This window comes from Bos mutus, chromosome 10, assembly GCF_027580195.1.
Source record: "Bos mutus isolate GX-2022 chromosome 10, NWIPB_WYAK_1.1, whole genome shotgun sequence".
NCBI lineage: Eukaryota > Metazoa > Chordata > Mammalia > Artiodactyla > Bovidae > Bos > Bos mutus.
Window position 1 is genome coordinate 32,674,080 of NC_091626.1, and position 25,593 is coordinate 32,699,672.

A 25,593-nucleotide genomic window follows, 5' to 3' on the forward strand; every position below is an offset into this window, starting at 1 on the left:
AAACCCATCACCTAAAAGTCTATGGAAAATAGAAAACAGGAAAATATTAAGATAAACAGCATATAGTGTTTAGATTCAACAGGAATATCACCATATAAATACATATTCATGTGGACAAAGAGTAAAAAGGTAAGGTGCAAAAATGAAAATTGTTGTTAGTGATATAATACTTACAGAAATCTCATTCAAAACCTTTAACATTACTGCTCCCTCATCTTCTAAATGAAAACAAGTAACTCATATCATTTCTTTAAAAATCCTTAAAATCAACTTTTGCCACAACTCTTCCACCAAGTGAAACAAAATACATAAAATTTAGAAGGTTATTACCTATAAAATAAGAAATAGCATGAAAGAAAATATCCCCTTAAGAATGTGATTTGTGGTTAATAAAAACAATAATAGTATTAATAAACCTAAGTCCTCACAGTGCCCCTAGGATTTCTACCACTGGTTGGTACTACAAACCTAAGAATCCCCACAGTAATCTTTTCTAGTTTGTTGAATTCCCCTGCAGTGCTTTTCCAGACTAACTGAAGAATTTAATCTTGCAGTATTTGTAAAGTATGTTATCTGTGGAGTACTAAAGGGAAAGCACAAATATTTCTGCCTACGCTTGCTTATTTATCTGAACAAGTTGAAACCGCCTCCTCTGTCTCAGCCCTCCTTAGATGAACTTTGCAAGTCCTTTGGTTTCTCCCTGGAGTTATGTACTATCACTCTCTCCTTTCTTTGTGCACACAATTAACAGTCTCTGTCTAATTGGTTTCTCCACCTTCTCAGCTTCCTTTCCAGGATACACTAGCCCCCTGGAGAGCCTTTCTTGAAAGAAATGAAAGCCAACAGACTATTTATGGTAAATGTCAGGATTCAGGGGATGAAGATCCTTTGTGGGCTCTGCCAGATCCCCACCCCCCAAGATTTATGGCTTGGATCACAAGGGGTACCACAGCCAGCATTCACTGGGGCTGACTTGGGCTGGTGGCCGCTCAACTACAGAAGTTAATTTTTAAACATGTTGGTCTCCTTTCTCTATGTGATGTGGAAACATACTTGCAAGAAGAAGATGATATTAAAATTAACTTTCTTATAAAACTTGCCTAAAGGGAGACTTCTCAGTATCTTTTATTTTTGAAACAAATTAACCCTACCTCAGTTTTTCCCATTTCTTCTTAGTTCATGAGGCAATGCAACTCTTTATTCAGCATCTTTTCAGGTAGAGAACAGACTTCTCTGTACATTCCTTCCTTTGATGGAGGAGAAGGTCATTCTCTCCCCAGTTCTCTTACTTCTATACAAGCAAAGGTCCAAAGGTTGTCTTGGAAGACTCTCAAACACTCCAGCCTGAAGTCAGGGACTTCCCTTCTTCCTGGATGTAACAGAATCCTCCATGCTCTGTGACTCTTAACTATAGAGAAAAGGCTTTCTTTTTTCCTTAGGTTTATTATTCCAAAATGCAAGAGTTCAACCTCAATCTGCATATCATTATCTTCACATCCATGAATTCCTTCTGTCCCTAATGTAACAAGAAGATTCCTCAAGGATCTGGAGTCTTTCATATATTTAAAAGAACCAAAAACATGTACTGAGTGAATGAAGTAAACCGTATTATTTAATAGATTGGATCAGATAGGTTATTCCTAAATTTTGATTGCTGCTTTAAAAAACAAAGAAAGCAAGCTTCAGCAGCAGACAATGAAATGCCTGAAATCTAGGAAGAATGGATGTCAGCTAATCATTATCTTGATTCCTGTATGGCCCTAAATATAAATATATTAACCAACTTTTCTGGACAAACAACCAGTCCCCACAACCTCACCGCCCTATACCCAGAGGTAAGGGTGTGCACTGCCCTCACAGCAGGCCTATTACTGGGGTTTCAGGCCCAATCAGATGATGTAGATGTACCAGGGGCAGATCAATGAAATCTAGACATGCTGGCCCCGCAGGGCAAAGTCACATTCAAGCTCCCACATGTGCCATTTCACATTCACAAACCCACTTACCACCTGAAGACCATGTGTGCCAAGTCAAATGGCCCAGCCTGTAAAATGCAGAATGCCACACCTTGAGACAGATGGCCATAAACTGGCACGGTCAGGGAAACCCAAGAAAAAGGAGGTAAACTCAGAACACTAGAGCAAGCGAATACATAACGCAGGCTAGAAACTCAGAGCCATGACAATTTGCACCAGTACAGATCTCCCAAAGCATTCTGCAGTTCTATTTCAATCACAACATTAAAGCATGGAGATGGTTCTTCTTTCTATTTCCATGGTTTCCTTAACCTTTACTAAGACAAAACATGAATGCAGGTAACCAAATCAACTACCTCCCAGCAGGAAAAAAGGGAAACTCTCAGAAACCTCTTGTTTGTACAAATCATTTCCCAAAACCTTCCTGCTAAACTTTTGACCTATTGTTTCTCAACTTACCAATCTGTGGCAGTGTGTGATAATAAACTTAAAAAGTGAAGTTTTGGTCACAAATCGTAGTTCCTACTTTGAATAACATTCTAAGTTATTTTTCTTCAAGCTGCATGGCCCTGCTATTTTTACATAGGAAAACAGCCATAGTGTGCTTTTTTTCTCTCCCTGAGGGCTTCCCATAATGTATTTATAGGACTGGAAGTTCTCCAAACCCAAACATAATTTACTGTACCATTTTCAATGATGGACAATTTTGGTTTTGTCTTTCTCTTATCCTAAGGGAGAATCAATTACCCAGCAAACTGATGTATCCCTCATCTTTTTGTCTTCAGTGGCCAATGATGAGAATTGACTTTGGTCTCAACTGGTCTATTTCTGGCTGTTAGCAGATGTTAATCCTCAAACACAGGTTTGCTGGACTAAGTAACAAACTGGGCACCTAGCGACAGTGGTTCTGATCTCTTATTTTTTCACTTACTCACTGGGAAGCCTTAAACAAGTCAGTTGTCGTTCTCTTAGTTTCTCTGATCATAGGATGATTACCAAGCAGTCAAAAGGGATGTATTTTGTTGTTCTTTCAATTAAGAAATAATTAAACTATAATGGTATTCACTACTGCAATTAGATAAGGCTTAAGCAACCAACTCAATCCACAGCCACCAAATCCATAACATGTACCGTCATAAACCACAGCCCTAGCACACACTGGAATTAGGAAGCAAGACTACACTGTATTTGAACTGATAGTGAGATGCATTTCCCTGAAGCCCAGGAATCAGTATACAAGTAAGGGGGACCAAATTTTGAGCACCTACAGCATGGCAGCTGTGGGAACTCTCATTATCCAGGGTCCCATCAGGAACTCACATTATCAAGTTCCCAACAGGGTTCTCGGGACTCCAAGAGGAATCTACTTCATTAAGGCTGCTGGAATCACCCCCAGAAATTTGAATGAAGCCAGGTCTTGATCTACTTCAAGTCCTTAGGAGCTCAAGGTATCCTGAGAAGTATCTGCACTGGGAGAATTTGGAGGTCCAGGCCCCTATGTGCGAAACCCCTTACGAAGTCCCACTGGAAAGAAGGAAGAAAGAGCACTCAAAAAACAAGACACTTTAGATAAAACAAATTCTTGAGATCTGCTCAGAAAAATGTAGGACCTTCAGGTGCTTCACAGTTTTTAAATCAAAATCCTCAGTGTTAGGTACTTAGAATAGGAAACAGGAGCCAAAATGGCAGTGGCTAAAAGACAAGGAAGGGAAAAGCCCACGAAAATAGAACAAAGGAAGGTCCGAGGACTGGAGTGAGGACCTCAGGTAGAACAAACAGCACTCCTGGCTGGCCCAATTTACATAGGGCAGGCCCGGGGCCGGGGGGGAGGGGGGAAAAACATAAAAAGAGGAGCCCAAGGGCTCTCTCACTCTCTCCCCACCCCCCCGCCCCCCCTCAACGCTGGCGCGCTCCCCACTCTCTTCCCTTCACATCTTTGGGTGGGCATGCCCTCACGCCTCGAGGATGGATTCTCCTGCTACTTTCTAAATAAAATAGAGCTGTAACACGGAGCTGTAACACTGATTTGTCTAAGAGCTATAACACAGTCTGTCCAAGACCCGAGAGCTGTGACATGCCAAGGGCTTTAATGTCCATCACTCCAAATCTTTGCTGTGATGAGACAGAACCGAGGAGAATACACTCGCTTGACACTCAGGATGACCCTGATCAGCAGATTCCCCTAGAGCACAACAGTGTTACACAGAGGGACCTTCTAAGATACACCTCCTGCAACAGGCACTCTGGCCAGAGATCCTCTTCCATTCTGGGGCTTCTGGCATGGTCTGAGGGCTCTAGACCCTGGAGAGGCCATCGGCTAGCTCTTCTACCTCAGTAGCCAAGCATTACCTTGGTGACACACTGCTAGTCCCTCAAATACACCTGCTTAAAGATTCATGCCCAAACACACACACACAAAATCCACTGTAAATATTTACATTCTGAAGGTTTTATTTGTTATTGCTTAAGATGTGAGGTTCAGACATAGAAAACAGATTTATGGTTACCAAAGGGGAAGCAGGGAGGGATAAATTAAGAGGACTATCAGGTTAACATATACACATTACTATATATAAAAATAGATAACCAACAAGGACCAACAATAGCACAGGGAGCTCTACTCAATATTTTGTGAAAACCTATAAGGGAAAGAATCTGCAAAGAATATATACACACACACACACACACACACACATATATATATGTAATGTGTATGTGTGTATATATACATATGTATCATTGTTTTGTACACCTGAAACTAACATAACACTGTAAATCAACTATACCTTGATTAAAAAAAAAAAAAAAAGCATGTGCTTCCCCCTCCTCAAAAAAAAGTGTGGTTTTTTCCCCCTCTCCAAGTCCTGCTATTTAACTTACCCACTGTTATTTTCTATTCTGTTAGTCTAAATCAATCAAAGGACCTTCACTTCACCAGTCCCATGGTGTAACATCCCATCAAGGTCTGTCATTCCACAAAAGCTGGCTGTAGCTTGAATGCACCTCCTCCGCCCCAAGCTCAACTTCCCCTTAGAAGAAGGAAGTGATGGGGTTGGAAGACAGCCCTAAAACGCGGTCATTGTTATTGTGAACCTTTAAATAGACCTTTACCTCTGTAAAGGTTTTGGGGTTCTGCTCACAAAGACCTGTGGGAAGGTCGGTGCTCCTGGCCCCCTCTTTCCCTTTTATCTACGTCGTGTGCTACATCATTACTAGAAACCGAAACTCATAAAGTGAAAACTACCCTCCAAAAAGAAACCAGGATTTTTTAAAAACCAAAGACGGAAGGGATTCTCTGTATTCATGTGATGATGAAGTTAAAATAAATCTGGAGGACACTATCTCTGAGAACTCGGCTTGTCTGCTAATTTTAAATGCATGTCCTCTGAAATTTCTTTAAACACTTTTCCCCTTTGACATTTTTTTATCTTCTATGTAAATAAATCAACTGTATATGGCAAAACATGCAAAGAAAAGGAGATTACAGAACAACGGTAGTAATATTAATTTCAATCAAAATACAGAAAGCTAAAATAAAAATGTAGCTTATTTTCAAAATGTTTAATATATTGCTAATTCTTTCAGCAAGAGTTTTATTTTCGCTCTGGGATTAGGCTTAAAGTCCACAGTTTTGTTTCTTTAAAAACAGTTACTGGCAAATGGGCTCAAAATACTTTCTGCCTCTAAAAATAAACACGTTTCTTTTGAACAACACTTCACTTTAAAGTTTTGGCTATTCCCAGGACAGAAGGGTCTAGTTAATCAGCAATTTTTAAGAGAAGGGAGCTCGGGCAGGTTACAGAAATTCCTTCCGGGAGCCCTGGGCCTATCCTCCATCCACACCATCCAGCAAGTTACAGCACTTTGTTAGCTCCCAACAACAAAAGAGACCTACAGAGCCGGGAGGGTGGGAGGGAGGCGGTAGAGGGTGGGGCGAGGCTGCTGGGGGACGGGGGAGAGGGGTGGAAGCGATGCTCTGGGATAAAGCAAGCCTCAGTACTAAAAGTAATTTTAAATGTTTTTGTCCTTTTGTATAAGAAAAAGATGGTTAAAAATTAAAAGGAACAAACCACTGGATGCTCTGAAGGATTGTTAACTAACAAATGCCATTTGTAATTAGAAAGAAACAAGGAAGGAGAGAAGGAAGCAAGTGAGCCAGGAGAGCAAAACTAGCAGGAATATCACACATTTCAAGCCTCGGAAAAGTTGAACTGTACTGATCCTGCTGTTTAACATCCCTGAAACCAATAACCATCTAGAAAGCAAATACAAACTGGCCCACAAAAGAAACAAATAACCTAACATGCCCTTCTTTAGCTTCTGATCACTGGTGGCGGAGGAGGGGGTAGGGAGGGGGTGGGGAAGAAGCCAAAATCAAACAACCCAGATAGGGCTTTTCAATTTTTATTTTATATTGTAGTTGATTAGCAATGTTGTGTTAGTTTCAGGTGTACAGTAAAGTGATAGTTATTTATACACACACACACACACACCTCTTTCTTTTTCAAATTCTTTTCCCATTTAGGTTATTACAGAGTATTGAGCAGAGTTCCCTGTGATATACATCAGGTCCCTGTTAGCTATCTAACCCATAGTTTAAACAGAGAAAGTTCCAGAAAGAACTTCCTGAGCAATAGCCTCAGCCCTTCCATTTACTATACAGCTTCTTTTATATCCTGTGGGGCACTCTGGTTCACTAAGGAAGCAAGCGTAACTTTCATTTTCCTGCTTTTTATTTAATAAAGAGGAAAAAAAAAAAGAACTTTATAATTTCCTATAAAGACTTTCCTCCCATGCTTTAGAGTTACAATAAGGTCAACCCTTTCACCAGCATGACCATGGAAATATGGGGAAATTAAGTCCATCTTCACAATCAGTGTTAAGACTATGTCAAATACACTCTAAATAATGGAACATGTTCATGTCTGCAGTCACAGGCAATGCCCTTGGTGTACTTGACGTGAACCTGATTAGGGAATACTGAAAGATCCTTTTCAAATATGAACAACTATGTGTAATAGCTGGAAATAATATTGGAAAGACAAAGCCATGATAGGTTTTATGTGACTTCTTAAGTACAGATGTTAAAGAATGTGTTTATTAAAGAGCAGTTTACCAAAAAAATTCAAAAGTAATATACAAATCAATAAGGAAAAGAAGCAAAACACCTGAACAGGTACGAGGGCATAAACAAACAAAAAAAAAAACTATCCAAAAATGGATAAATTGTGACATATTCATACATTAGGGTATTAAACACTGAAAATGAATAAATCAGCTACCCATATCAATACAAATGCAGCTCACAAATATAAAGTTGAAAGAAAAAGAGCAATTTGTAGAAGAATGCATACAAAATGGTACTATGTATGGTATTAAAAACATTGCTTATGGGGGTCCATGATGGGCCTGATATTCAGCCAGTAGACCTTGGCATGGCTGGATCTGTTGCCAGCATCCGTTATGAGTGGCCATATCCACACACTCCAGTTTGTTAAATACTTTGAAAATCACCCTTACTATTCAAATACAATAAAGCTGTAAAGAAATGCATGAGACTGATAAACATCAAATTCAGGATAGCTGCTACCTCTGAGGAGGAAGAAGGGGTCACAACCATGTTAGCAACAATTTATTTCTTATGTAGTATGCTAAAACACGTAGGCACTTAATAGTATGGTGGTTTATACCTTTTTGTAGGTTTTAAATAATAAATAATACAAATATTTTAAACACACACACACACACATATCTATGCCAGCAAGAGCCAGGAATCTGAAGGCAGCATTTTTACTCCTTGTTCTGCCAGTTGCCAACTGTACCTTGCCATCCCTGAATCTTGGATTGTCTTCTGTGAAATAAGAAGATCCAGGTATCATTCAGTCTAAAATTTAAAGTCAACATGATAGGTGTTGAACTCCCTGGACTCTAGTAACAACCCATCACTCTGTCACTGTATAAGTGACAAATAAATCAGATATGAGATGAGATACTAACTCACTATGGATAGCACACACACATTTTAAAGTCACCCTAGGAATGGGCTTGAATCCCACGACATTCTCTCTTTCACCATCCTTTGTGATGATGGTGAACTTTTGAGAGCTGTCTGTTGGGGTTTAGGAGAGCAAACCAATGAATATCAGTAAAGGGGTGGGGACAGTTTAACTGACCCAAGACAAAACATTCTTTGTATTTAGTTGTGCTTATAGGTTATTTTATTGGAGAAGGAAATGGCTACCCACTGCAGTATTCTTGTCTGGAGAATAACATAGACAGAGAGAGGAGCCTGGCGGGCTACCATCCATGGGGTCACAAAGAGTCAGACACCACTGAGCAACTAACACACATACACACACATATGTGATTTTAAATAATCATGATATTCTTGAGGCAGAGAAACTAAGACCATTAACATCAGAGTCTTATTCAAGAACATAAAACTGTCTGAGATAAACCCAGGATTTGAACTCATAATTGGTATCTTAGGAAAGGTACAGCTCTTAACTTGCTGCTGCTGCTGCTAAGTCGCGTCAGTCGTGTCCAACTCTGTGCAACCCCTTAGACGGCAGCCCACCAGGCTCCCCCGTCCCTGGGATTCTCCAGGCAAGAACACTGGAGCCGGTTGCCATGTCCTTCTCCAGTGCAAGGAAGTGAAAAGTGAAAGTGAAGTCGCTCAGTAGTGTCTGACTCTTAATGACCCCATGGACTGCAGCCTCCCAGGCTGCTCTGCCCATGGGATTTTCCAGGCAAGAGTACTGGAGAGGGGTGCCATTGCCTTCTCCCTTACAACTTCCCTATTATTTCTCATACTCTCAAGACTCGTTTTAGAGAAGAGCTCCCCTCTACTCTCTACAATCTAACTTTAACTAATTTACCAAGACTTACATGGTGCACAAAGCAAATAAACTAGCAAATCCTTCAATCACTCAGTAAATCACTGCAGATTTTAACATGTAGATCACAGATTCTGGTATATAAAAGTTAGTTTAGCGAGTACTATGACCTAAAGAGTAAATGACATTTCTTCTAATTGCTTTAGGTAAGGAATCCGCCTGCAATGCAGGAGATGTGGCAGGAGCGGCGGGTTCAATCCCTGAGTTAGGAAGATACCCTGGAGCATGAAACCCACTCCAATATTCTTGCCTGGAAGATCCCAAGGACAGAGGAACCTGGTGGGCTACACAGTCCATGAGGTCTCAAAAAAGTCAGACACAACTTAGTGACTAAACAACAGCAACAAAGGGTTTTCAGACCAGAATTTTAAGGAAATTGTTCTAGAGATATTTTTAATTCAAATCTTCACCAAATTAGAGCTCCTATCTGTCCTTTTTGAGTTTGTTTCCGTTGAACTCTTTACTTCCAAGGAACTATTCAGTACTACTTTGGTAGAGTTCTAACAAAATACTAGACACCCAGTCTTACCTAACCATGAAATCTTAGCATTATGACTGGTTACTGGGAAAGTAAATGAGGAGAAAAAAAACCAAAAAACTGAAAAATTAACTGTTGTGTGGTTTGGAAGCTGTTTTTTCTAGGGTGTCAGCCAGCAGTGCCATTCTTCAACAAGTATTCATTTATTTAAAAGGTACTGAATCAAGCAACTAGAGAAATAGAGAGTGTCTTCGGTTCTTAGGGTGGCCAAGAGTCAGACTGAGCACACACACACACTTAGGCTGAAAAAGGGATTTGAGTTCTGAAGTAGATTTAGGAGGTTGTGGAGAGCAGATCAGTGAATACCAGTAAAGTGTCTACTAGAACCTCAAACTGTGAGATCATTCCTTCTCCCAGGCTTCCCTCCTGATTCCCTACAGAGTTTGCAAACTAGCGTCCATTTCTAAACACACAGAAGTTTCTCACCTGAAGAGAAACAACCAGAATTATTTGTTTCTGAATTTATCTAAAGATACAGTTTTCAGTTCTGTGGGCACAATTTTAACATCTGATATGAGGTTACATCATCTCAGGGAAAGAACGGAATGTACTTCTGTGTACACAAAATTATCTTTGTTGTTACTTATGTGCAGGGACTCCATTAGAAATTTGTCTGGCTTAAAAAAAAAAATCCTACTTCTGTCCATTTCTAAGGTTATTTTTTCTTCAGTATATCTTCTACATCGTTAAAATATTTAGAAGTTATATACCTCTGTATGAAGAAAAACTTCCTGAAACATAAATAATCCTTCTGACCCCTTAACTCCAGTAACTTAGAATATGAAAATCTTAAATTTTCTCTTCATGGAATTTCAGACTACCGTTTTGAGATTTCTACAGAAATATTTTTTCCTTCTCTCAAAGCCCTCCCCATGGAAAGATCCCTGACCAGTCCCCAGCCCCCAAAACTCATATAACATAAAACATCCTCAAAAAGGAATACACCTAAGTAGTTTTCTCCCCATTGATGAACAATTGGAACACTCTCGAGAAAGTGTCTTGTGGATTTTACAGTATTCTCCTGAGTAGAACCAAAACTGGGACCAATGAAGACTCTTGAGAAGTAGGACCACTGGGACAAAACAAAATTGTATGCAGTCCTTTGGTTGAAACTCTTCTAACTTATTTAGCTAAGAAGCTAAGAGAGGTACTGAGATCTATATCTGCTTAAAAACCATACCCCAACAACCTACAGTGCAAAAAAAAGTGAAATGTAATGAGGTCTCCTTTGTTACAGCCTGAGAGTATGAACAGGTAAATTCAGCTTACATGGGTAAACAAAATTGTAGGTCCTCTATTTGATAATGACAAAACAGTAGAAAGAAGAGCTAATATTTAGTTCTTAATTTGTGCCAAACATTTTACATGTACTATCTCTTTAATCCTCACAAGATAGACACCGTCTACTCCATTTAGGGGAACAGGGACGATAAGCACCTTTCCTGAGAACACCAAGTTACTGGCAACTCTTGCTTGAACACAAATGTGCAGGTTCTGAACTCCATGTCCTTCAAATTCCTAACAGCCAATGAAGTGAAAAGTTGCTCAGTTGTGTCCGACTCTTTGCAATCCTATGGACTAGACAGTCCATAGAATTCTCCAGGCCAGAATACTGGAGTGGGTAGCCTAACAGCCAAGAGATACCAACCTATACTAACTTGGTCCATGAGTTTTTAGAGAAATTTATCAGAACACATACTGTCTAAGCATTCAAAATATGAAGTAATTAAGAGATTAATATAGTGACTATAATGAGCTTATGTTAGTTTAAATTTGCAGTTCTCTGTCCTTTCTTCTCAAATAAATAAGATAAAACATGTTTTTGCCCAGTGTTGCAGTTAACCGGCAAACTTGTGTAATAAATTAACTAACAGAACTGGTTTAGCAACAAATGAGAAGCTCAAGTTCTCTAAATTCTAATCCTAGGTATGTCACTGATTTGAAAGGTAATCTGAGAGCATTTAATGTAAATTACATTAGATGTTTATAGGGTTCTCAGAACACAGTCTAAAAGAAGAATCTGTATTTATGAAACTTCAATATAAACTCTGATACTAAATATCTGAGTGAAAAGGAAAAAGCTTAAAATCTAGTTATTTTGCCTAATTACTGCCAAGGTTCCAAGTATTCATACACATTTACACAGGATAAACAAAGAACTGTCCACAGTGATTATCTCTAGGGAGAGAGACAACAGAAATGGAAAGTGAAAATAACATGAAGGCGAACTTTTGCTTTTTAATATGTGTGTGTTGTATGTGTGTAGCTGGATTTTTGTCATAAAGTTTTTAAGACATTCTCAAAGTCTTCCCAGTCTTAATTTTTATCTGCATTCATGATCTTGACCTTAGGACGTTTTAAAGGTGGCAACATTAAGGAAAAGAGCATCATTCTCTCTGCCCTGGCTCATCCTCTCTAACCCAATATAACAAGGCTCATTTTATAAAGTTAAAACCCACCCGTACCAAAATGTTTCCATTTTATCAGAAGCAAGAGAAAAAAACAGTCCTGGAGGACTTCAACCTTCAAGCAGTTCTAAAAGGAAAGGAATATTAGAACTCGAGAAATATGGTTAATTATGAAACTCCCTCAACAGTCTTTGAGTAACAAATAGTAACCACCTAATTAGAGGGCTGTTCTCTCCTTGTGGTAAAGAATACGTAATGAGAGTCTGAATGCAGAAATGATGAAAAGTGCCAGAGAGGACAGTTCAATGCCTTCAGTACCCATTCACTCAATCTTTCTAGCCCCAGCCCTCCTCTAGCTCCAACGACTTTGAAGAAAATGACAGAAGTGAGAAATGCTTTGAAATTACGGTTAATGTTTAAGCATTATAATATCAGGCCTCTTCTTGACCTTTATTTCTTCATCAATAAAAATACTATTTGCTTCCAATAATGATTTGTAAAGATGCTCAGCATAAACCTGAGACACGGTAGGTGCATAATAAATGTTAGCTTCCTTCTTTCAGAACTAAATTCCCAACTGCCAGCTCACTAATCTGTGAGCCCCAAAGACCCTGCATTTAAACAGTGTTTAAAATAAAGACTGCTATAAGAGACAAATAAGGACAGACTGGATAAAGAAGATGTGGTGTGTGTATATATACATATATATAGTTTTAGTCAGCCATAACGGAGAAGGCAATGGCACCCCACTCCAGTACTCTTGCCTAGAAAATCCCATGGACGGAGGAGCCTGGTAGGCTGCAGTCCATGAGGTCGCTAAGAGTCGACACGACTGAGTGGCTTCACTTTCACTTTTCAGTTTCACGCATTGGAGAAGGAAATGGCAACCCACTCCAGTGTTCTTGCCTGGAGAATCCCAGGGACGGCAGAGCCTGGTGAGCTGCCGTCTATGGAGTCGCACAGAGTTGGACACGACTGAAGCGACTTAGCAGCAGTAGCAGCAGCAAACAGAATGAAATAATGCCATTTGCAACAACATGAGATTATCATACTAAATGAAGCCAGACAAAGACAAGTAACATACAATATCATTTATATGTAGAATATATTTTTTAAAAGATACAAATGAGCTTGTTTATTACAAAACAGAGAGACTCACAGACATAGAAAACAAACTTATGGTTGCCAAAGAGGAAGGGGGACAAATAAATTAGGCATTTGGGATTAACATAGACACTCTATATAAAAATTCCTATACACCCTATATAAATCACTATGCTATATACCTGAAATTAACACGACACTGTAAATCAACTGTACCTCAACTTAAAAAAAGACCCAGTAGACCATCCTGCCACCAGACCATTGGTTTTCCCCCACACCTTCTTCTGTGGTACCTCTCTCAAGTAATAGCACCAGCATTCTTCTTGGCATCAAATTTAGAATCCTCTCTCTTCCAACTCCTTTTAATCCCCTCTGACTCTGTTCTCTAAATTTCTTCATCACTCACCTAGATTTCTAAAAACATCCTTTTAACTGGATTTCTTGCCTCTCCACTTCATTTTTCAGAACATTATTGTGAAACAGAGCTCACACCATGTGCATGCTGTAGGTTCCCACTGACAAGAAGAATATGGTCCAAATGCTTCCATGAGCAAAATGCCCTACAATCTAACCACAAAGCATCTATCTAGACCTCTCTCACTACAACCTGCCACAAGCCCTGTGCTTCAGTTTGTGATATTTTTCAGCCTGCAATCTACTATCCTCCATTTTCCACCCATGAAAGCTCTACTCTACACTCTAAACCCAGCTATATGTCCAGTTCAAATGTCAATATCCTATACAAAATTAGTCCTAACTTCCCCAAAGTGGGCATTTATGACCATAGCACTTTGCTAGCACTTCAGATGGCACTTCTTTCATTCTGGATCATACTAGAGTGACTTGTTTACAAGGCTATCTGTCCCAGTTCCTGCAAAAAGGGAGCCGTGCCTGATTGATTGCTGACTGTCCTCTAACACCTGCCACTTAGCCCCTTGTTCACTGCACTCTCGAACTGAATGTAATAACTAGCACTTATCACCAGGTGCTCTACAATGTTTGATTGTAGGTGCTGTACTGCCCACTACACGTGTTGCCTCAGTAATATTCTTAACACCCCCATGAGGTAGGTCACATTTTGCCTTTTATTTTATAGATGAAGAAGCTCTACTCAGAGAGGTTTATAATTTGCCCAAAGTGACACAGTTAATATATGGCAAAGCAAGGATTTGAACCAGGGTCCATCTGACTTCAGAAGTTATACTCATAACCATTGCACAATATCACAGACATTTCAAAAATTCACTTGTCCTTTAGTACTTATGCACCCTGGAGTATTACTCGAGATGAAGACTCCAGTAAATTACATTTTATACTATCAGCATGTGGAGACCATTTTTGGTTCTGCTCTATTCCAGGGTCATAAACGATCAGGTTCATAGTCTTCCAGATTGACGACTTCTCTTTTCTTATACCCACCCTTAATTCCCTAAAAAAACAGAAGAAAAATGATTTGGAATGCAGGGACAGTAAGAGAATGAAATCATTCCTTCATCGTGGAACTCACCACATTAACAGTAAGCTTATAAGGTTCAGCAAGCATATATAACCTGAAAGAATATGTTGAATCATTTCAAAACATACTTTCCCAACTCAAACCAGAAATCAACAGCTGTTGCTAAGAAAACACACAGCCAACCGTGAGACAACATGATGACTCATGAAAGGAGCAAGCTTACCTTCCAAGTCTCAGAACCATCACGAGCACAGTCTTGTAACCAAACTTTCAACCTGTGGTTACAGATTGAGAGTTTCTTTTCACTTGGCTCAGAAGGAAATATAATCAGTTCTGGACTAAACACTATTTATAAAATTAATTATTACCCAATTAATTGGAACTTTCTCTGATGAAAAAGAGTACAGAAACTACAAAGGTAACATACTTTCTTTTAAACAAAGGCCTATTAACGGAGGAAAATTTTTTACTCGATGCCATCAAATGAGTAACTACAAAAGACAGTCAAACAAGAGATTGCTAGTTACCTATTTTCTTTGTCAACATACTAGCACAAATAATAAAACATGCCTTTAACTGCTTTATAAACAGACTATATAGTAAATCCTCTTGTTTACTTTCTGAACCACTAACAATTTTTAACTAAAAGTTCCAGCATGCATTATTTTATCAAACAATCTCATCAAACGTTGACTATAGCCTACCATAGTACCAACAACTTAGATGCATGAGTTGTTGCAGGGTTTTTTCAGGTTTATTTGAGGGCATGGGGAACAATCCTGAACAGCTTTATTTATTTTGTTGCAATTTACACTTCAGATAAAAATTATTTCTTACTAATCAGCATTTTTTAAATGAAAATTAGCTAACTCCTACTGTGTGCTTGCTCAGTTGCTCAGTTGCATCTGACTTTGTGACACTAAGGACGGTAGCCTGTCAGGTTCCTCTGGTCCATAGGATTCTCCAGGCAAAAATACTGGAGTCAGTTGCCGTGTCCTCCTCCAAGGGATCTTCTCAACCCAGGGATCAAACCTGTATCTCCTGAGACTCCTGCACTAGCAGGTGGATTCTTTACCACTGAACAACCTAGGAAGCCCCAGACTCCCACAGTCTGATCCTTTAATTAACATATCACTCAAACCTGAAGAGCTCAGGTGTATTACAATCGGCTTTTCCTCAGAATACTACAATTAGTCCTCCAAAGTCAAAGTGGGAGAAAACAGGTAGTATATCTGCGTAAGTTAATTCTGTTCCCTTTCTCAAAACATGAACTATCTCATAGCCTGAGTTCTAACTAAACAGGTTATGTCTAACCTTGGTAAGGAGACTGTGTGTAGCACAAGCCAGAATCAAGATTGCCAAGAGAAATATCAATAACCTCAGATATGCAGATGATACCACCCTAATGGCAGAAAGTGAAAAGGAACTGAAGAGCCTCTTGCTGAAAGTGAAAGAGGAGAGAGAAAAAGTTGGCTTAAAACTCAACTTTTAGAAGGGGACAACAGAGGATGAGATGGCTGGATAGCAACACTGACTCGATGGACGTTAGTCTCAGTGAACTCCGGGAGTTGGTGATGGACAGGGAGGCCTGGCATGCTGCAATTCATGGGGTGGCAAAGAGTCAGACACGACTGAGCAACTGAACTGACTGACTGAAAACATTCAAAAAACAAAGATCGTGGCATCAGGTCCCATCACTTCATGGCAAATAGATGGGGAAACAATGGAAATAGTGACAGACTTTATTTTGGGGGGCTTCAAAATCACTGCAGATGGTGATTGCAGCCATGAAATTAAAGCAGAGACATTACTTTGCTGACAAAGGTCTGTCTAGTCGAAGCTATGGTTTTTCCAGTAGTCATGGATGGATGTGAGAGTTGGACCATAAAGAAAGCTGAGCACCAAAGAATGGATGCTTTTGAACTGTGGCATTGAAGAAGACTCTTGAGAGTCCCTTGGACTGCAAGGAGATCCAAGCACTGCATCCTAAAGGAAATCAGTCCTGAATATTCACTGGAAGGACCAATGCTGAAGCTCCAATACTTTGGTCACCTGATGTGAAGAACTGACTCATTGGAAAAGACCCTGATGCTGAGAAAGACTGAAGGCGGGAGAAGGGGACGACAGAGGATGAGATGGTTGGATGGCATCACTGACTTGATGGACATGAGTTTAAGCAAGCTCTGGGAGTTGGTAATGGACAGGGAAGCCTGGTGTGCTGCAGTCCATGGGGTCACAAAGAGTCAGACATGACTGAGTGACTCTACTGAATGTTTACATAGGAGTTCATTTCACTAATATCTCTGCTTTTGAATATATTTAAAATTTTTCATAATAGTGTTCTAACATCTAATTGACTTTTGCTCCCGTGTCAGACAAAACTTTACCATTTTGGATTTCTATTTTACCCGCATAACTACTCACGTTTGACAATTCATTAGTGCCAAAATAGTTCTTAAAGTACGTGGTAAATATCACATTTCTAAATCATATTTGTAGAAACTAGGACCCAGGGGAAAAAATCTCAGAGATCATCTAATTCCCTGTGCCAGTGGTTCACAATCTTGTGCATGCATCAGAATCACTTGGAAGACTTGTTAAACACAGATCACTGGGCCTCACCCTCTACATTTCTGAACCAGTAGGTTTGATGCTACTGGTCCCTGGACCACACTTTGAGAACCACTGCTCTAAGCTTACACCCATTGCCTAGTTCGTATCTCCACTGCAGTGATCACCAATTACCACATTGGAATGCGTGCTCCTGTGCTTATGGGCCCTTTTCTTAAAAGAGAGTTGGCTTTCAAAGGGCAGGAGACATAAATTTTCATCAATGTGCCAGAGCCCAGATTCAACAAACATTTACAAAGTAAGTTAATTTGCTGGATGAGTTAAGTTTTCCCAGTCATTTATAGTTGAGTGTTTGTCAATGTATTAACCTTCAGAATAGGAGTACATTTACACATACCCAGATGGAAAGGGTACCCACTCCATCCTCACTGATAAAGAAGACTAAAAGTTAACTAAAACCAGAGCAACAAATAGGAAATTCTGGCGAGTTCTAAGAACTGCATCTCAGATTGGAGTTTTCAACCAAATATGGACACTGACAAGCAGAAGCTTCAAGTTCACTTTGTCAAATGTGTTACTCTGACCCAAGTAGCTATAACCAAGTGCTTTTTACCTCATATACCATCGGAAGAAAGAAATGCTTTGAAAGTTTCTCAGGGTCTAGATAATGTCAGCATGGGAGGACTCACTCCTGAAATTTCCCTTTTTCTAATGCTGCCCTAAGGAAAGAAAAGACAGCACACTCATCAATACCTGCATAGAGATCTCCAAGTCCAGGTGTTCTGAATCTTGTAAGACCCCACAGTATCCTGAAGTATCTATTACAGCAATGATCAGCTCAATGACAACTCAGTAATTTAGTTTAAGAAAATGAACTATGCTCTGATTTCCAAATTTCACTACTACTTTAATGTTTACACTAAAATTACAAGTTAGAATATATACATATTCATAAAAATGAATCCAATAAACTCAATATGTATAATTTATTTTCACTTGAAAATAGCAAAATAAAGAATATAACCTGTGTAAAACATGGGTAATATATGATGTTTTAGGTTTTAGATTCCTTTAAAAAATAATTGACTGTTCAAACAAAAAACAGTAATGTAATGTGGGATCAATAACAGACAAAAAGTTAAATGTATAACAATATCACAAAGGTTAACAGAGAGAAATGGGAATTAACTATTCCAAGGCTCTCATGAGGTAATGACTGTACATGGGGTGGTATAATATAATACCTGAAGGTAAACTGTGGTAAGTTATCAACCCAAGAGCAAACACTAAAATAACAAAATAAAGAATGATAGCTAGGGAATTCCCTGGCACTCCAGGGGTTAGGACTCCACGCTTTCACTGCTGAGGGCATTGGTTCAATCCCTGGTCAGGGAACTAAGATTCCCAAGAGTCAAATTTAAAAAAAAAAAAAAAAAGGACTGTTAGCTAATAAGCAAAAAATAAATAAATAAATTATAATGATAATAAATTCAATTAATCCAAAGACAGAAAAAGAGAAAAAAGGAAATAAAGATAAGAAAAACATGTAACAAATAGCAAAATTATACATTTAAAGTGAACTATAATCAATAATCGCTTTAAATATAAATGGTCTAAATACCAGAATTAAAAGTCAGAGATTGTCACATGGAGAAGAAGCATGACTCTCCACTCCTTAAATGTGGGCTACACATAGTAACTTCCATCTCAAAAAGTACAGGACAGAATGCAGAGAAAAGAGCAACTTTACGGCAGGGAAACCTGACAAGCACTGCCTCAGCTAAGTAATCAAGGTTAGCATGAATAGTGATGCTCTGTTGATGGAATGCTCTCTTGACATGGAATAATTAGAATAAATATTGTTTTCAAGCACATACAAAACATCCTTTTCAAGCACACGGTAAGGAAATAATAATAAAGATCAGAGTGAAAATCAATTAAATAGAAGATAGAAAATATAAAGAAAACTAATAGCCAAAACATTGAGAAGGTCAATAAAATCGCCTTTGGTTTCTTTACCTTGACACTACTGACATTTTGGCTGAATGAGTCTTTGTTGAGATGATCTCTCCTGTTCATTGCAGATCTTTAGCAGTATCCCTGGCCTTGACCCACTAGATGCCAATAGCAAATGCCTGCCCCCCCCCCCAAGACACTGTCTCCAGACATTATCTCATCTCCAAAACTTGTCACGTGTTCTAGTGGCAGTAAACTTCAACCCATATCCCACTCCATAAACAAAATTTAACTCAAGGTAGATGTACCAAAAAGTAAAAAGAAAGACTTCATGGTTTTATATTCTCTTATAGTTTTTCTACAGGTTTTATAACTCTTAGGGAAAAAGTCTCTGTGATCTTGAGCGAGGCAAAGATTTATTAGGTATAACACCAAAAGTGTAATTCCATAAAAGAACTGATAAATCAGACTTTATTAAAACTCCTGATCTTCATAGATTTATTAAGAGAATGTAAGATGAGCAACAGATTGAAAGTAAATATTCGCAAATCACGTATCTGATACAGAGCTTGTATCCAGAATTTATAAAAAACTCAAAACTCAATAAGGAAGCAACCAATCCAATGAAGAATGAACAAAAAAATGTAAACAGAAACTTCAGCAAAAAAAGATATAATATGGATGGTAAATAAGCACATCGTTAGTCAGCAGGGAAATGCAAATTAAAACACAATGAGATACCACTACACATCTAATAGAATGGCTATGACAGCTTAACCATACCAAGTGTTGGCAAGGATGCACAGCAACTGGAACCCTCACACACTAGTTTGGGAATGTCTGGGAAAGTATGGAAGTTTCTTTAAAAGTTAAACATACGCCTACCATATGACCGAGCCATTCTACTCCTAGACATTTACCCAGGGAAAATGAAAGCAGATGTCCATATAAAGACTGAATATAATGTGTTTACAGCAGCTTTATTTTTAACATCCAAAAACTAGCAAAAAAGAAAAATGTTTATCAATGGGTGAATGGACAAATAAACTGGCATATATTCATACAGCAGAACACCATTCAGCAATAAAAAATAATCGACTACTGATACACAGAACAACATAGATGAATCTCAAAACAATTATACTAAGTGAAAGAACCCAGACAAAAGAGAAAACATATTATATGGTTCCATGTGAATAAAACTCTGAAAATACAAACTAATCCATAGAGTCAGAGCTCTCATCGGTTGGGAAAGAAGGGTACAGGGTATAGGAAGGGACCAAAGGGAAAGATGATTCATAGGTCTACAAATAAGTCCAAAACGTATCAAATTTAACACTAAACTTATGCAGCTTACTGTATATCAAGTACACTCAATGAAACTGTTTATAAAATTATCACACAAAAACCAGAAAGGACAGAGTTTAAGATAACAATCAAAACAGTACTTAACCTGCAACTTCACAAAGAATTACAAGCTTTAAACATAACTGATTTTACACTATTGCAGACACAATTCTTAATTTGGTGAAGGTAGGAATGGGGGTGCATAACCCAGGTCATTGGAAAATACGAAAGCAAAAACAACACAACAGTGAGCACACAGTAAAGTCGTGAAGAAATGGGCTATGCGTTTGAATGATGTTAAGATTATTTCTTAATTATAGCTAATCTGAAACACTTCATAATTATAAAAAAGGAAAAGTAAATTCATTTTTTTCCAATTTGTCCTGTCCCATTCCCATTCCAGAGGCAGAAATGGATGCTTTCCTCCTCCCAGAGTCCCTGAGAATACATCTTTTCTAGCACTGCCATATGTGTATTGCAACGGCGTGTCTTCACTAGACAAACAGCTCCATCAGAATACAGACTATGTCTTTTGATGCTGGCATAGTGGCTAAATGGGGCTTCCCAGGTGGTGCTAGTGGTAAAGAATCTGCCTGCCAATGCAGGAGATGCAAGACACACGGGTTAGATCCCTGGGTTGGGAAGATCCCCTGGAGAAGGAAACAACAACCCACTCCAGGATTCTTGCCTGGAAAATTCCATGGAGAGAGAAACTTGGCAGGCTACAATCCAGACTGAGCACGTGCATGCATGCATGCGCGCGCGCACACACACACACACACACACACACACACACACACACAGTGGTTAAATATAAGCAGGATCTGAGAACCTGTTTTCCTACCTATCCTAGGCTGTGCCATTCACCTGCTGGGTAGCTTCTGGAAGTTCCTTCAATTTTATTAACTGTAACATAGGGCCACTAGGGTATACATGAGAATTCACTGTGAATGTATCCAAACCTTTGCCAGTGAGGCCTTGTATGACCTGTCAGCTGATTGCTGCTGTTGTTGTTCAGTCGCTAAGCCATGTCCCATTCTTTGCAACCCCACAGATTGCAGCACACTAGGCTTCCCTGTCCTTCACTACCGAGTTTGCTCAAATTCATGTCCATCGAGTCAGTGATGCCATCCAACCATCTCAACCTCTGCCATCATTTGATTACCGTTCTTTTTCCCTTGAGTTCTCTCCCTGCAGTTGACAGTGCTCAGCCTCAAGACCTTCTCTCAGGTCCAATCAATCCATGCACCACCAAACTCTTTCCCGACTCAGTACTACCTCCTCAGCTAATCTTCCATGCCTCTCTCCTCTCCTCACCTCCTCACCCACAACACACTGTATGCTACTTGTCTTGGCTTACATGTCACCTGCACAGAGAAGACTTCTTACTATTCACTTCGGAACTCTTGGTTACTCTATGTCTCAGCATCCTGTGGTTTTCTTATTTCAACAAATAGTTTGAGTCCCTACTATATGCCAGGTGTTGACTCTGAGGATGCAGCAGTGAATACAATAGCTCTGATGAGGTGTGCAATCTAGTGGGGTGAGACAGAACATAAGCAGAGAAATAAAATACAGAGTGTGTTAGATGATGAAATGGAGGGAGAAAAAATCAGTTATGAAAGGAGAGTAAGGGAGTTACAAGTGGGTTATGATTTTAAATCTGGGGTTCAGTGAAGGTTCATAGAGAATATAACTGAGTAAAGAAGTGAGGGAGATCAGAGAAAGAACCATATAGGTATGGTGGGGCATTCCAGGCAGAGCAAACAGCAAGTGTGACAGCCCGCAGATAGCTAGGAAGCTAGTCTGGCTATAGAAGTATGAGGAAAAAGAAGAGCAGAAAACAAAATCAAGGAGACAGGACTGGGCGGTAAGGATCACATGGGGTAAACACCGAGGCCACTGACCAGCCTTTGCCTTTCACTCAGAGGGAGACTGAAGCCACAGGAAGGTTTTACATAGAAGAGAAGTGGTGTGATCTGATTTACACTTTAAAAACTACTATTAGTTTAGTGATGTCTTTTATGTTCTGCCTATCCTCCCCACCAACTAAGATAAAGGCGGGAACCACAGCTGTCCTGTGCATTATTATAACTCCAGCACCTACCACAATACACTGAAAGCACTCAATAAATATTTATTAGATGGATGAGGTAATCCATGTGAAGCATCTACTGGTACCAAATCAGTATTCTATAAATGGTTAGTACTATTTGAAACTCCAGAGTCCAGCACAGTGGCTGGCACAGGTAAGCATTTATTTGAGTAAATGAAAGAATAATTTTGTGAAATTATTGAAAGTCTTTTAAAGCATATGAGTAAGGACAAATGAAGTAATTGCCTTTAATATCTTCCCTTACCTATCAAGACCTGACTGATCCTGGTTTTGAGCTTTATATTAAACTCTGATATACTATTAAGGGCATGACCCAAGAATAATCCCACTCTGACTCAGTTATTTAAGCATACTGCAATATCCTACAAACACACTTAGGACGAACGCAATGAACTGCTTGTAAAATTTCTAACTGGGTAAACTTATTCACATGATTAAAAAAAAAAACAAAAACAATCAATATACAAGGTTAAGCTGACCTAAGGTTAAGCTGGTTTGATTTTGATTTTTGTGACTTCAAATAGAGCTCGTAAACTTAAATAAATGGACAGAGAACTAAGGATTTACACTTTTTGCTTATTTTGACATCCCCAGAGTCTTCATCACGGGGGCCGAAAAAAAAAAAACAAAAAACCTTAATGAGGATTACACCTGTTCTCTTCTCCCTCAGGTGCTCCCGGGGGTGGGGGATGTAATGACACAGCTAAGGCCAATCAGTTAATTATCTCAAGAAGAATCTGGGAGAGTCTCAAGAGACTTTTCCAGAAAGGAAAGGTAAGGAAAGAAAGAGTCATGCATTAAAGTATAAAAACACACCAAATGTTCCATCTCATAAAAGGTGAACACTCACCCCGATGATGTTTACAATGGCTCAAGGGCAGGGACTTGAGCGGTGAACTGGCCAGGTGTGGTTCCGGTGTTTAACCCCAACCCTAAAAGTGGTCGAACTCATCCTACTACAACCACAAAATATCTGCAAGGAGTTCTTCGAAGCGCTGGGAACATTTAGAAAAGCAGGTGAAAGCTGTTTGAAATCAAACTTTTTTTAAAAAGGCGACACCAAAGTGTTGAGCGGCTGGAAAGAACCTCCTGGGTTTGGCTCTGACTTGCCGGTGCATGTACACAATCGTGCCTGCTGGCATCTCGCTCAGACGCTCCCTTCCACTAGGGGAGGGGAAAATAATAACTTTCGGAAATAACAGGCGCCCACAAAGGCAAAGGTTACATAGGACTCCTCAACCTCCATCAAAGAGGGTGGCTAACGTTGTTTGGAATAGCACTGATTTCACACAAGTCTCCCCTCGCTCTTTTTTTTTTTTTAACAGAAGGAAAACCACCTCAGAAGGAGAAGGTGCTACCGTCAGATGCGCAAGGCAATTTCAGACAACAAAGACCGCAAGCAATCTTTTCGGAATATACAAGCCGAACCGTCCGAGCGGCCCACGCCGCGGAGGCGCTCGGCCGCCGCGGTTCCTCGAGTGCGGGGGCCGGCGGATCCCCGCCCGCCAGTCCTGGGGGACCCTGGGCGAGCCTCGCGCCGCCCCCCTATCTGGCAATCTCCGCGCCGCTGCTCTCTGCCTTCTAGCTCACGCGGCGTTCAAAATCTTTCCCGCCCAAGCGTGACGCGAGGAACGAAAACAATCAGCCGACTGCTAGCTCCCCGGGCCTGGGCCCGACGGGGGCGGCGGGTGGATCGGGGCCGAGCCCCCCGCGCAGCCCCTTTCCCAGGCGGGCGGACCGGCGGGCTGGGGACCGGAGGTGACACAAAGAAGCCGGAGAGACAAACGCCACCCGCTGGCGCTCGCTCCAATCCCCGGAGCGCCCCGCCCGCTGACAAGTTTGCGGCGCCCTCCACGCACCCCGCTCTTCCCAAGCGGGCAAAGTTTCCCGGGCCCGGTTCGGACCCCCGCCGTGGGTCGGGTCCCGTCTCTAGCCGCCCCCTCCCTCAGCTCGGGGACCTGGCTCTCCCTGGCCCCCGCCCCTTTTCCTCCCTCCCGTTCTTCCTCCCTCTTCGCCACAGTCCGCTCCCTCTGGGGCGCACCGGGGTGCAGGGGCCCCGCCGCCGTCGCGCTCACCCGCTGCCGGCCCGGAGAGGGCGCGGGCTGCGGCCAGCCCGGGTCAGCGCCCCGCTCGCCTTGCTCCTTCGATCGCGCCTTTTGCTCGGTCTCCCGCTCGCTTCTTTGGTCCAGCGGAAGGCTCGGGGCGCAGCAGAGCGCGCTCGGCTCCTTGGCGCTCGGAAAGCTGCAAACCACGCCCCGCGCCTTCCCCGCCCGCCGCCGAGTCCCGCTCTCGCCGCTCGGTGGCCGGTGTCGAGCCCGCCCGCGAGCGCCGGAGGCGGAGCAGCCACCTCCCCCCGCACGCCCCGCCGCAGCCCAGGACTGGCAACTTTCCTTCCACGTTCTGGAACATCAGAGAGGCTCTGAGGGAGACGCTAACTCAGAATGCAGGTTAACCACCACCGAGGGTCGGGAGAATGTCACACACTCCCTCAAGCAAGCTTTTCGAGTCGATTTCAGCTAGAAACTTCCCTAACATTCTCGGACTCCTAGGTCTTGGAAGTGGAGGTAAGAAAAGCAGATCTGCGAATTAGATACCAGACCTTGATCAAGTCCGTAAACGTTTATGGACCCTTTGTAAAACGAGAAATTTGGATTAGATGGCCTTTAAGATCTGGTTCAGTATTTCCTATAGCGTGGTTCAGACCTCAGTGTCACCTGGCGGGAAGATGAGGCGCTTGTTTTTAATGCAGAATGCAGGGTCCCTCCTTCCTGGAAGCTGGGGAGTGGAGAACAGCCTCAACCTTACACCGATATATAACTCCCTGGTCTGATACTCAGTCGAAACTGAATCCTCGGGAATCCAAACTGCAAGTGTCAGTTTAATTTTCCAGCAAATTACTCAATGCCTTTGGACTCAGGATGATGTCAGTTGACTCCCACTTACCTCCTGTGCTGCTATTATAGTGTTATTACTAAGGCACTGGAGGTCCTAAATGAAAGGTATTGTATCAACTCACTATCATCACACCGAAGAAGCAGTGACTTTAAAGTATTTCTCTACTGAGTTTGTGTTGCAAATTTATTTTTTTTATAAGTCCTAGTTCATATGTATTATATGGTTCAAGAATCTTGCTTGGATTACTTAGTTAAATTTGGTGCTTATGACCCAAACTAAATGGTAAGAAGCAGAGATTAAGAGGTTTGATAATGCATTCAGTTAACATGG

The 25,593-nt window shown here is 40.8% G+C and overlaps 1 long non-coding RNA gene across 1 annotated transcript in view; it reads right to left on the reverse strand.

Annotated features, from left to right (window-relative positions):
* Positions 1–24,628, reverse strand: part of LOC138989389 (uncharacterized) — a 79,755-nt gene extending 55,127 nt beyond the window's left edge. Inside the window, exon 1 of the long non-coding RNA XR_011465627.1 lies at positions 24,444–24,628. This is a non-coding gene — a long non-coding RNA (uncharacterized lncRNA). The remainder of the gene's footprint in view (positions 1–24,443) is intronic.
* Between the last annotated feature and the right edge of the window lie 965 nt (positions 24,629–25,593).